The following is a 13,864-nucleotide window of genomic DNA, read 5'->3' as shown; positions in this document are numbered from 1 at the left end:
TATTTTTTTAAAAGTATGGAAAAATTTGTTGACCATGTTATAATTTAATTTGTGTTCAAAGACCAAAAAATAAGATATTCATGTGTTTCAAAAAATATATATATTTTTGTTTAGTCACAACTAAGTATTTTAAGTTTTAAACTATTATAATTTTAATTTTTTTGCTCCATGGGACTGATTTTTTTTTTTTTTTGGCAGTATGAATTTAATAAAATAACAATTATAAATAAATATAATGTAATAAAATTCTCAAAGTAATAAACTTCTTAGTTTTACAGGGTATAAGAATTTTTGAGTATTTAAAAATTAACATTTACTGGGAAGTGGAATAATTTTATTTCACTCGATGCTTTATTAATGAACGTTTTTTCAATTCATGTAATAACACAATTTATATTAGATTTTTAAATTAATATATTGGTACTGCTAATATTGTTTAAGAATAATCAAGAAGGATTTAAGAATGATGTCAATGTATTCAAAAACAACTGTTTCATAAAAGTAAACCATATTAAAATTACATGCATTTATAATTCATTGTAAAATTTAATTATTTTAATACTGTATTTGATTTTATTCTGTATTTTTAAGTTTCCCAAAATAAATAGTGTATTACTGTTTTTAATAGTAGTATTTTAGTATACCAAATTAATTATTGGTAGTTTTTTGGCAATAATATATGTTGTGATACCATTATTTTCAATCCTTTAATTTGGTAACTTTCATATATTTGAAGAACTATGACTACATAATATGAAAGGTTAGAAATTTAGTTAATTATTTTACTGCAAAATTTCTACTAATGTTATTAAGTAATAGTATATATTGTGTTTCACCATCTATTATACACTGACTATGTAATATTATTTTTTTATACTCTTTTTCTTACGCCCTGAGAATGAATTATATTGTATATTAAATTAAAATAAATGATGTTTATTACATTTAATATCAAAAAAAAAAGAAAATCTTGGTGTCCCGAGTGTAAATAATTATTTTTATATTAATCTTATCTATATGTATAGCATTTTATTCACTTATTTCAATATTTTTTTTTTAAAGGCTCAATGAAATAGTTATATTTTAGTAAATTGATCTTTTGTGAGAAAAAAAAATATTAGCCAAAGACCATTTTCTAATACAACCTCTACAAAATAAATTTATTATAAATGTGAAAGTGTCTACTATCTTAGAATATTCAAATAAAATATAGGTGCGAAATGTTCCTTAATGATTTGAATGTTGTAATAATGTTACTTCTGTATGTGTAGTTTAAATATTATGTTTTCTAAACTGTTACTTTACTAAAATTGTTGATCATGTTTTCAAAAATAAACATTGTAATTGAAATGTTAAAATAATTTTTTAATGAAAATTTTATTTTGATTAATGTTTAGGGGGTATTTAGAATGACAATGTATGTAACTGTTTACCTATAGTATTTTACAAATATGTCACTTCTAAACCAGATAATTTATTCATGAAGTTATATTTTTGTTTTGGTATTATGCTTAAATGTAAGTAGTTCTTTTTATTATAGTTTAATCTATAAACAATATTGCAAAATTCAAGTCATAAGAGAATGAATGTGTCATAAACCTTGCAAGCACATCATATTATTTTATTATTAATTATCACTTATTTATCGATATTTGCTGAATCATTTTGTTGTTGTTATAAAGGTTTTAGTTTAACTTATATTTTGGTAGAAAAAAATAAAATATTTATATTAGATTAAAATATATATTTATAAAACACTATTTTTTAATGCATTTGGTTGCAATCTTCAGTTGTACATGTTTAACGTAAATTGTATTGTATTTATATATTGTTTGTACGCATATACTATCTTTAATATTAAAATTTATATTTATATACATATATGAATCAATGTTTGTAGGTACACATTGTTAAACTTCTTATTTATGTTACTTCTGTTTAACTTTTGCTTTAAATTTGTAAAGTAAAACTAATATGCTTCTTTTACAGCATAAAAGATAACTATTCATTTTAATTTTTTCAATATATTTGTAAAAAATAAATATATATATATATATATATATATACATACAAACATAAAATATTTAATTTTATTCAATGATTTCTTATTTTTTTATTGTATTATATTCTGGTATGAATATAGCCCAATTCATAGTGGTTTAACATGGAACGTCATCAACAATTTTCTGTCAAATGTTTGTAATCCACATACAGCTGATAAATGCATTAGGTAATTAAGGACCGGCAAAAGTACAAACACTAAAATTGTAATAATAAAGAAAACTTAAGTTACCAAATTTTCTTCTTTACTATTATATATTATTATTAAATACACATACTCATACAAACATAAATTGAATAAATAAATAAAGGATAAATATTATAATTAAAACAAAAGAAGTATACAAGGATCGTGTAATATTACTGATCACTGCTGGCCCCTTCAACAATATTATTAGAAATTAATATTTTATTGACAATTCATATTTTAGTTGCATAAAATAATGTATGATTAAACTTAAATATTTTTTTTTTTTAGAATCTTATTGAGAAATGACAATGGAATTTAGTTGCCTATTTATACTGAATCAGTCAGTGTTGGTGTGATGTTGAATGGGTCAGTATGAAAATCAACATAGACAAATGTTATAATGCATAGTCATGTTATGTATCGCTATGTTCAACCCATATGAATTGGACTTGAAATAAAAATTTAAATCGTAAACAGTAATTCTAATCTGGTAGGAATTATTTTTTAAATTCTTTAAGTGATATATGTCATGAAAAATACAACTTTTGAGTAAACAAAATCACTTTATTTCCTTTTACCACTTACATATTACCTAAATTATCTGGATTTATAATACTGTTATAATATTTGGTTTACATAATTATAAATCAATAATTTAGTGTTCTGTTATGGTCAAAGTATAATATTACTAATCTTGCTTGATTTAAATGAAAACAAATCACAAAATTTAATTAAATACCTTAAAATTTGATGAGAAAATTAATGATACTGGTACAAAGTGTAAGCTATTAGTAATATAAATTACACTTACAATCGAACATTTTATTAAAAAAAAATTAAATTGTAACATCAATTTTTTTTTTTTTTTAATTGTTATAGTTAAGAAAATTATAAAGCAAAAAAAAAATCAAAAAAAAATAATAATTTTTATATATTGTCTCAATTTATCTAACACGAATTTAATGTTAATTTACTACTGACAAAGTGTTGACAAAAAAAACATATTACCCCGAAAAAGTATTTATAGAAAAAAATAATTATGTATCCTTTGATATTTATATTATTTACCACTGTCCTTGTACCAAATACAAAAACCAAATTATTATATTCTTCTTTATTTAGATATTAAAATCTCAATTTAATTAAATTTAATGAAACAACTCTTCAATTATTTTAAATAGCTTGAACTCGTACCTACAAAAATTTTTTTTTCCTATTAACACTTTTTGTATACATACTCCTATATCTGTACCATAAGTATTAAGCAGATTTTTTGATTAGGGATCAAATTGATTGATATGGAGTTTTTCTTTTTTGTAACCAAATATTGTAATTTAGTACTTACTTTTTATTATTAGTTTATTTCAGATTTTCAGCGTTTCAGATTGGGAAGTGGTTAGTCAATGGCGCTGAAAGAATTTCCGATAAGAAAAAGTCCATTAAGTATAAAAACAATAAATTTAAATGGTGACAATATTTTATATTTAACTTGATTTTACCTCTTAATATTTTAATAGAGTTGTTATGTATTTTCTATAACATTTATACAATATTTATGTTGAAGTCGGAATGTGAGCTGGGAATTCAATCAAGTTTTAGGATATTTTATTCCCTCCTTAGTTTGTCTTCTCCTGAATTTTTCCATTTAACTAACTAATTAATTATATGTTTTGTTTTTGTTTCTGTTTTAAGTTCTATTAATTGGTTATATTTTAATGTTTTTTTTTTTTTTTTTTGTAAACAAAAAACTATTGACAAAAACTTTTATTTAGTAAATGACCATTATTGCTTTTATGTATGTTTTAAAATTGTGACAAAATGTGGTCGATTTTTGATAACGACAGTTTTAAAGACGGAAACAACTTATGTCTCTATATTTATTGTACTGTAGTTAAAAATTATTTATGGAGGTGGTGTTTGAAATATTTAAGTAACAATTATTTTTATTATTATCTATTTATTTATTTATTTATTTATTAGCTTTAATTTTAACAGTGGGGGGGTGAATCCCATACCACCCCTACCATAGGCGCAACTGAAGTTCAATTTCTGGGTGGGCTGAATTTTAACGATACCAGCGACTCGTGGGGACTTCGTCCCCACACCCCCAATACTGAATATCAACATTAACATTTACATTTATATAAATTAGAAGTCCATACGACTTTACCTATTAATAATTATGTTACAAACTGTTATATTCATTTCTAATATAGAAAAATTTATACGAGTAGTTGTTATTTTATTTTATTATACTCGCATTCTCAATCCAAATGGAAACATTGGTTTTATGGATATGATAAATTTTTATCATTAAAAATAAACATCAGTATTCGAAAAATTAACTGATCATACTTCATTAGATGTTCGTATAAAAGGACGGCAATAGGGGCGGTGAGGTGGACTAATTTAACATAAGTCAGTCAATTTTATAATTTATATTAAATTACTTAAAATATACACATTTTTTATATAGATATCTTGTTATCATAAATAAGTATTCACGGCCATAAGATAGGTTTTTTGATTTTCTTAAATTCTTTTTGAATTGTGTTACCACTATTGACTGTTCTCAAATGTATAGGAACTTTATTTAATTTGGCTTTTTGTATTTTGACATTTGTATAAGATTCTCCTTCACTGTCATAAGCTTCTCGACCTAAATAAACATAAATAAAAAGAAACATATTATAAACTATTTTTTTTCAAATTATGTTAATACTAATACGATAGTTGAACCTGCTCTAAATTAATATATTAAATAAATTGAGAAAGTATCAAAAAAATTATTGGAAAACATTAAGAATTTAAAAATGAAAGACTATTACAATAAATAATTTCACTTTACAAATTGTATATAAGAAAAAAATTTACCTTCTGGATGTAAAATGCTTAAGTCACTTCTAGTCTTAGAATCTCTATTCATCACAATAACTCTTCGGTCATCTAAATTTCCTAAAAATGTTTTTTATTGTAATATTAAATTAAATGTATTTAAAATTACATAAATATAAGATACATAAGTTTACAATAATACTTATATATACACACAAGGTTAAATTTTTTCTATTTAACCATGCTATATTTCACAAAATATGAACATTATGGTTCAATTTAAAAAATTAGCCTGCATCAAATATTTATAAATAATAATTCTTATGCAAATTAAAATACTTTATATACATTATGTATTTTATAAATCAATAAAAACATTTATGTATACCTTCGGTTTTAGTATTTATTTCTGGAATTTTAAATGTTTGTTTATCTTTACTTCATTTGAACTGCTGAAAAACATTAATTACGTATTAGTTTAACTATAAAAACTTGACAAATTAGTAAAATTAACCATATGTTTAAAAATATGTTGTACAATAATTTTATAGTATTTATTTTATTTTTTTTTATTTGAATAACACTCGGCAACATAGGCCATTGGAAATTACAAGAAGAATTTTTTTTACATAGGTATGTAATTTGTAAAGTTACATTATAGGTTAAATTATATATACATTGTTTTGGTTTAAATATAGGTTAATAATTTTGCTAAGTTGATGAATTCGATGAGGGAATTTGAGGATTCTTGACAGTTGCTGAGTGATGAGTGAATATGTTCTGGAAGGTTGGCCTTTTTTACTGTGGGAGTTATTTATTTGTATGTATACTAGGATGGGTATGAAATCCGAATACCTGAATTATCCGGATATCCGGATATTCAAATCCGGATTTGAATCAAATTCTTATCAGGAATTTGCCGAAGTATCCGGATTATTCGGATTTATGAATTTGCTTTTTATATAACTTATAATTATTTTTAATTTCTAATAAAATTAATTATTTAACTTTATTGTAACATAAAATTAATATTATATTTTATGAATTTAAATTTACTTATCATTATTTTAACAGTTTTTATAATGTATTATTAGTTACCAAAATTATAATTTACTAAATTGTCGAGTTTACTTCATACCTCTATGACTTACAGTGATATCATGACTGAATACCCAATTAACTTATCTTAACTGCATAACCTTAAAATGGTTATTGAATAAAATTTTCTGAAGATAAGTTAAATTTATGTAAATATAAAAATGAGTAATTGAACAGCAAAATTAAATTGAATAATCCGTATAGTTCGGATAATCCATGAAATTTGGATTTCTTGAATCCGAATATGCCCATCACTAATGTATACATACGAGTATATATACACAACTAATTTGGAACGTTAAATTATAATTGTTGACACTAACTATATATTGTGGTCAGTAATTATTAATACAATATATATTTCTACAATATATTAATATTATATAAATATATAATACATACACTCAGTCAAAAAAGTGTCCATGCATTACATTTTAATTTATAAAATTATTTCAATAAATATTAAATTAAAAATTAGTATTTTTAAACTCACTTTTAACATTTTTTAAAAATTACACTAAATATAGAATGATTAAATGTAAAGAATTTTTTAATTACAATTATTGTAACTTAAGTATTACCTTGATCTTACAATATCACTAATTGCAGACTGTAATAACCGGGCAGGATTAAACGATTTGGGTTTTTTCATAACTTTTAATTGAATCTAAAATTTTAATGAGAAAATTAATTGTTTTTGAAATATTAATTTATCAAATATATCAAATATAGTCTGAATTTTACCGTTTTTAAACGAAGGGCTCTTCTTCTTTTTAACTCTGTTCTTAGATCAACAAGATCATCATGTTGTATAGTTACTTTTTTATCATATATTTGCTGCTTTTCTTGAATTCCTTCATCTTTTTCTTCAATAAATTCTTTATTATCATCACTAGATATTTCTAAAGTTTCAGATTCTACAACCGTTGTTTTATTTTTTTCGCCAATGTGATAGTTAAATCTATCCTCTAAAAATAAAAAATGAATACAATATTACCAAAAATAATAATATAAAAATCATACATAGTTAATATTTACAAAAATATGTTTACAAACCTTGAACAATGAGCAAATCATTAATATCATCATGTCCAGGATTTATTAACCTAGAATCTATTTGTTTATCCACAGGTTTGATTTTTTCCTTTCTCTTCAAGTATTCAATACCTAAGATTTTATTATCTTTACGGCGAACATTATGAGATACAGGTCTTGATCTAATTTCTTTCTTTACTGGAATAGGTGATCTTCTTCTAACATCAGTTCTAATTATAGATGATCTCGATTTGATCTTAAGTGGAGATCTACTTCTTCTCCTTAATGGAGACAGTCGTCTTCTTGTTAGCGAAATATCTCGTAATAAAGACCTGTGACTTCTCCTTGGGGATCGTGAACGATAGGGATATCGCGACTTTAAAGGAGAATATCCCCTCGGAGAATGATTTTTTTCTTTTAAAGGTGATAATCTTCTGGAAGATCTTGATGGTGATCTTTTTCGAAGTTTACTGTAAGGAGTTATTGACTTCTTTGTTTTACGTGGTGATGGTGATTTTAAGGGAACAGGAGAATTTAATATAATGCATTGTGCTAGAGAGTTTCTTATTTCCTCTAAATTTTTAATTGATTCTAATTTTTCTTCGGGTGGATTAGTTAGAGGTGTTAACATTTTAATAACCATTGGTTGATTTATACCATTTGGTTCATCAACTTTCATATTTGATTTATTTTTTATTTTCGGCTTCGTACTTTTTTCATTCGTATTTTTATTATTTTGTTTTTTACTTTTCTTAACTTTTTTTGATGTTTCAACATCTTCTTCATTAACTTCAGCATTCATAATATCTATTAATTTGTTTAGTTCGTCCAGATCTTCATCGTTATTCCCTAGGGATAAGACATCGCCATCATCTGAACATAGATAAGTATTATCTTATTGATAAATATTCAATAAAATATATGAATATTGCTTACATGCAGAATTACATCTATAAGAGAGAGCATGTACAATTTATTATATTACCTATATAATAGTTTTTAACTTTTATTCAAATTACAATATTCGTATAAGAAAGTAGCATCAAAATAGATGACAGATACGATATAATGAAAGAAGAAGTAACAAATATATTAAAGAGTGCCAAACCAAGGAAAGCAGCCGGCCCCGATGAAGTAGTGCTGAATTTTCTTTCACAAATTTCTCCAAATGTACTGCTTAATGTAATACTTGGAACATTAGATTTTCTCTTAATTGACATAAGAGCAGCCAAACGTAGGTTTTCTATATCATCTTCATCAATACTCTAAATAATAAATTGTATTAAATTATTATAAAATAAAAATATGAGTAATCGAATAGAATACAAAAAAATAAGTATAAGATTTAAGTTACAATATGACTAACAAATAAAAATACTAAAGGCTTTATCACAACCAACAACTATTTTCATATAATATAGGAAATTTGTAGACCATGTATTATTAAATTGTTATGCTATTACAAAGTGAAATAGTATTTCAATACACAGTAAAAAAATAAATATAAATGAAAGGATGAAATATGGAATAACTTACAAATATATTTATACGAAGGAGTAATATTACCAACAATGTAAAGAAATAACTAATGTTTCAGTATCTCTTAAGTTCATATAAATTAAAAAGCTCTAATATAAATTCAGAATCACTTAAGTCAACAAAAACAAGCTTAGAACAAAAACAGGGACTGTAACCATATCGTAGATATGTCTTGCTTAACTTTAAGTTCTAGTAGGCCCATTTTATTTCGATAACTCTTTAATTTTTCATTAGCGGAAGTGCTATGTTTTAAATGTCTTACGATAATTTTACACGTTTTTAATACATTATGCAGTTCAGTATTAGTTGAAATAGCTTCTTTCACACTTAAATTTAATATGTATGCTACGCAAAGATAGTGGTACTTGAGAAGATGCTGATTAATTGCGTTTTTAATGTTTGATCCGTTATCCGATACTATTGTTACAATTTTAGAAGTTATATACCACTCATTAAAAATATTTGATAGCACAGCAGCAATATTTTCTCCGGTATGTGTTACATGTACTTCTCTAGTGGCAAGAACTGTTGAATATAAGTCGTCTTCGAATATAAAATGACACGTTACAGTTATATAAGCCTTATTTGAATCAGACGTCCACATGTCAATTGTAATTTACACGTAATCAATGGATTTAAACATAATTTTTAGTTTAGAGACTATGATATTATATTCATCAGGTAATAATTTAATCGTAAGTAATTTCCTACTTGGAAGGGAATACAATGGCTGTAAAATCTTGGTATACTCTATAATACCAACGTTTTCTATAATTTATAAAGGCTGATAGTCAACAACAATCATTTTTATTAAAGCTTTGCCGATAGTCGCTTTGTCGAATGATTGCATTCCTTATTTAAATATAATCAGTACCTTATATTGTAACCTGTATAATAAAATATAATAATTAATACTTACATTGTAATCCATTTTGCTTTAATTGATCCACTTAAATTAATAGTGGAAAATAAGATCAACTTACAAATGTGGACAAAAAGATTAATAATCAAATAAATATACATTAACGAGAAACTAAATCAATCGAAACATATTGCTAGGATATTTATATAAACCGTGAAGTACAGAAATAAAGGAGAATAGGTATCTAAGAGAAAACTAAGTGGCCAATTAGTTGCATTTATTTTAAAGACCATACCTATTCACCTTAATGACATGCGATACAATTATTTGTGTCAGAATAGTCTAAATATTTGTTTAAAAAACTTTTATATTCCTGAGTCTTACCGATTTCAGCTTTTAATCACTACATATAAAAGCATTTTTATTGATTATTATTATATAAATTGGATAAAAAAAGCTAAATTAATAAATATTTATGTTTATTTTTTAATTATTTAATTGTTTATAAAAAATGAATTAAATAATTTCATAAATTATCTCTATATAAAATGATCACATATTTAAATATATTCCTTACTGTATTGTTTCATATTCAATCGCAATGTTATTGACTTTGTATATACTTCATGATGAATTTTTAATTCGAAACCGGTCATTTAATACATACATTTTATTACTCCAAGCTACGCGCATTGTTTTATTATTTTATTCTAATTTATTATAATATCCATTATGCGTAACTGTAAACGTGGTTCTTCTTGAAAAAAATTACATTACGTTTAACTGTGGAACCAATTATTGGATTTTCAATGCATTCCTATAAAATATTCATAAAGTAGCAATGTTTTACTACTTTATAGAAATAAAAAAATATTTCAAATGTTATTTTTCTAAACTCCGTTAAGGAATGAAAATACGAATTTATAGAGCTGCTACTGTAAAATTACGCTCAGACAATATCATTAATAAAAAAATTATGTTTGCGGAGGCACTTGTATTACCATTGGGGTAAATACTTGAGCTTCCTCTACGGCATTTCCTTGAACACTTTTATAACTGATTTAACTGATTAAGTGTACGAATACGCGGGATATGCAATTGTTTTTATCTTTCCTTTCAGTGCCGGATCACACTATGCGTTTTATCGGTTGCCGAAAACTAGTGAACGTATACGAACGAAATGAAGAAGCCCGGGGAACACGATTACAATAACAACTACCGATATTTTAACAATCAACGGAAACCGAAAAACATATATAGTGTAGACATAGGCGCAACTAGAGTTCAATTTCTAGGTGGGCTGAATTTTAATAATACCAGCGACCCGTCCCCACACCCCCAATATTGATTATCAACATTAACATTTATATTTATATAAATTAGAAGTCCTTACGACCTTACCCATAGTTGTTAATAGTTTATTTCGAAGTAAAATTTTGTTACTTACCTAGTCACTTATTACTTACAAACTAGCTACCTAAATAAACACGAATAATAAGGATATACATATATAATCAATGAAATATACAGTTCATAGCTATTAAATTTTTATTATAAAGCCTAATTAAATTAACAATATTTTTCTATTTTTTTCAACCAATTTATTTACAATTTCATTTTCGTCTAATTTGTTGGTTACATCTCTCTTAATATTTAAAATAGATAAATTTGTAAATCGATCATGGGCCATGGAAGATCTTAGCCAATGTTTTATTCGTCTCAATGAAGAGAACGGCCTTTCACAGGTGTCTGAACTTATAAGAATAGATAAAGCCACTTTATCTAACTAACGCTTTTCGACTTCTTTGACATCATTTGTATTGAAATCTTTTTTTTTACTATTTAAAGGTTAAATGCCACTCTAATTTCTGCTTTTAAGCTATTCTTTGAAGTATGTAGTAATCATAGGCGCAACTAGGGGGGTGCTTGGGGGTGCTTCAGCACCCCCAGACTTTAATTTAGCACCCCCAGTTCAAAAACACCATAAATTGTAAAATCGCGTGAAAAACATAATTTTATTCATTTTACGCAAGTTATTTTTATTTGTCGTTTTTAGCAGAAACACAAATTGTTTGTGATGATTATAGTTATACGTTATATCAAATATTACGTGATATAATATATTAATATCGACAATATCGTAGCAGTCATAGATAATAAATTAGCAGCACGATTAAATATGTATATCTAAAATCGTGGTTAGCAGTAATCAATTGATATAATTTAAAAATATGAGGGTTAGATAACAGATAAGTGATAAATGGATAAAACCAGTAGTTTATTTATAGAATACTGTCACTGTAGTTTATTCGATAAATTGCCAAATGTCATTGTTCGGCTGTTCCACGAATTAGCTATTTGTTTATCAAAAATCATATTAGAATGTATACTCAATACTGTATACCGTATACGTTCTACTCGTTGATCATTGTCATTTTCTAAACCCATTACTGTACGGTTGACGGTTGTAATAAAATATATTTTGTTTTCTCATGTGAAGTTTTTTAACTGTAACCTATAATATAAATTTAATAAATAATAAAATATTATTTGTATTAAATTTATATGTAATTAAAATTATTTATTGAGCAAATATTAAATTATTGTTAATGATTATAAAGGATCAAAACGTATAAGAGCACAACCGATTCATTTAAGGGAATTGCATTTGGAAACAACAACAGATGCTGAACAGGATGATCAAATTAATGCTACAGATTCAGTAGAAGTGTATTGGAGGCGCTCAGTTTACTTTCCTATAATTGACACTATTATCAATAACCTAAAATTCAGATTTTCAGATGAAAGTCTTGAAATGGCTAGTTAGATTGATTGTTTTATGGAAATGGACTATGAAAAGAGTCAATACTTCATAAATCATTATAAAGTGTGTTATATTTCAATGCAAGTGATTTTTGTTATGTACTAATAATAATAAATAAATTAATTTTAATTTAAGGTTGTTATGAATATCAATTTGAATTTGTTGAAAGCGGAAATGCTGTTATAAAGAACTGCTTACCTTCCAATTATAATCATGATGTTACTAAAGATATTTGTAAGGAGTCCACAATTCCAAACATGTATAAAATGTTACAAGTTGCTCTTACAATTCCGGTGAGTTCTGCTACTTGTGAAAGAAGCTTTTCCTCAATGCGTCGTCTAAAAAACTGGCTAAGGGCAAGTATGAAGCAACAGCGTTTCACAGATTTATCAATATTGAATATTGAAAGAGATATTGTTAATAAAATTACTTCATCAGAAATACTAGAAAAATATTCAACTACTAAAAGAAAAATAATATTAGTATGACATGTAAGAATTTTGAATTATATATTTAGTTATAAAATGTACCTTATAAAAGTAACTGCTAAAAATTTTAAATTATATTATTAATACATAATAATTTTAACAAATTATAAAATAGATTTTTTTATTTGTATCGCCTAAATAATATAATATATGTAATATCAGGTATATTACTGTTAGTATACTTAAATATTGTGTGCCATGTTTTTATGGTTCATTTAAGAATGGTTATAGTAATTATAAGATTTAAATATGGTATTTGGGGGTGTGGGGGCATAGCCCCCACGGGTCTGTGTCCTCTACATAATTTTAGCACCCCCAGTGTTTGGCTTCTAGTTGCGCCTATGGTAATAATTCCTGTAATTATAATTATTATAATTAATTAATTATTTATCATTAATCTCTTATACAATTAAAATGTATTTATATACATGGTATTACCAAATTACCTTATAATGATGAATAAACTTCATTGAATCAGATGTAATTTACAAAATTAACTACAACCGAACTGGCCATGGCCAAGCTTTAATCAGAAAATCTATATTTAAGATTGAAAATAACACTGTTCATAGTAAAAAAATATGTATAAGTTTTCCAATAACTTTCTACATAATTTGCTAATGACGAATATGAATCATTTTCTGCCGTCGTGGTAGCTGTTAATACATAGTCATGAAGGCTAGTTGACTCTCTTCTGTGATGCTTTGATCTTATATTTTGTATGTATTATTTAGGTTAAAAAACATAAAACAAATTATCAAAATCACAAAATATATACACCAGTTAACGGAGTTAGTAACCACATGTCATTTTCTTCAGCAAATATTTTTATTTATTCCCAAATTTTCTTAAATTCATCTTCAGATCTTAGAGTTTTAAATGTCTTAATTATACCAAAAATTACATTTTTAGAAAAACCAAGAGTTGATGTT

At 24.9% G+C, this 13,864-nt stretch overlaps 1 pseudogene; it reads right to left on the bottom strand.

The window, feature by feature from the left end:
- Nucleotides 1-4,752: 4,752 nt before the first annotated feature.
- LOC112694148 lies at nucleotides 4,753-9,689 on the bottom strand (annotated as a pseudogene).
- Nucleotides 9,690-13,864: the final 4,175 nt, after the last annotated feature.

This window comes from Sipha flava, unplaced genomic scaffold, assembly GCF_003268045.1.
Source record: "Sipha flava isolate LNK unplaced genomic scaffold, YSA_version1 124_pilon_pilon, whole genome shotgun sequence".
In the NCBI taxonomy this organism is placed as follows: Eukaryota; Metazoa; Arthropoda; class Insecta; order Hemiptera; family Aphididae; genus Sipha; species Sipha flava.
The sequence above is the reverse complement of the archived record's forward strand: the minus strand, read 5'-3'. Positions and strand labels throughout refer to the sequence as shown.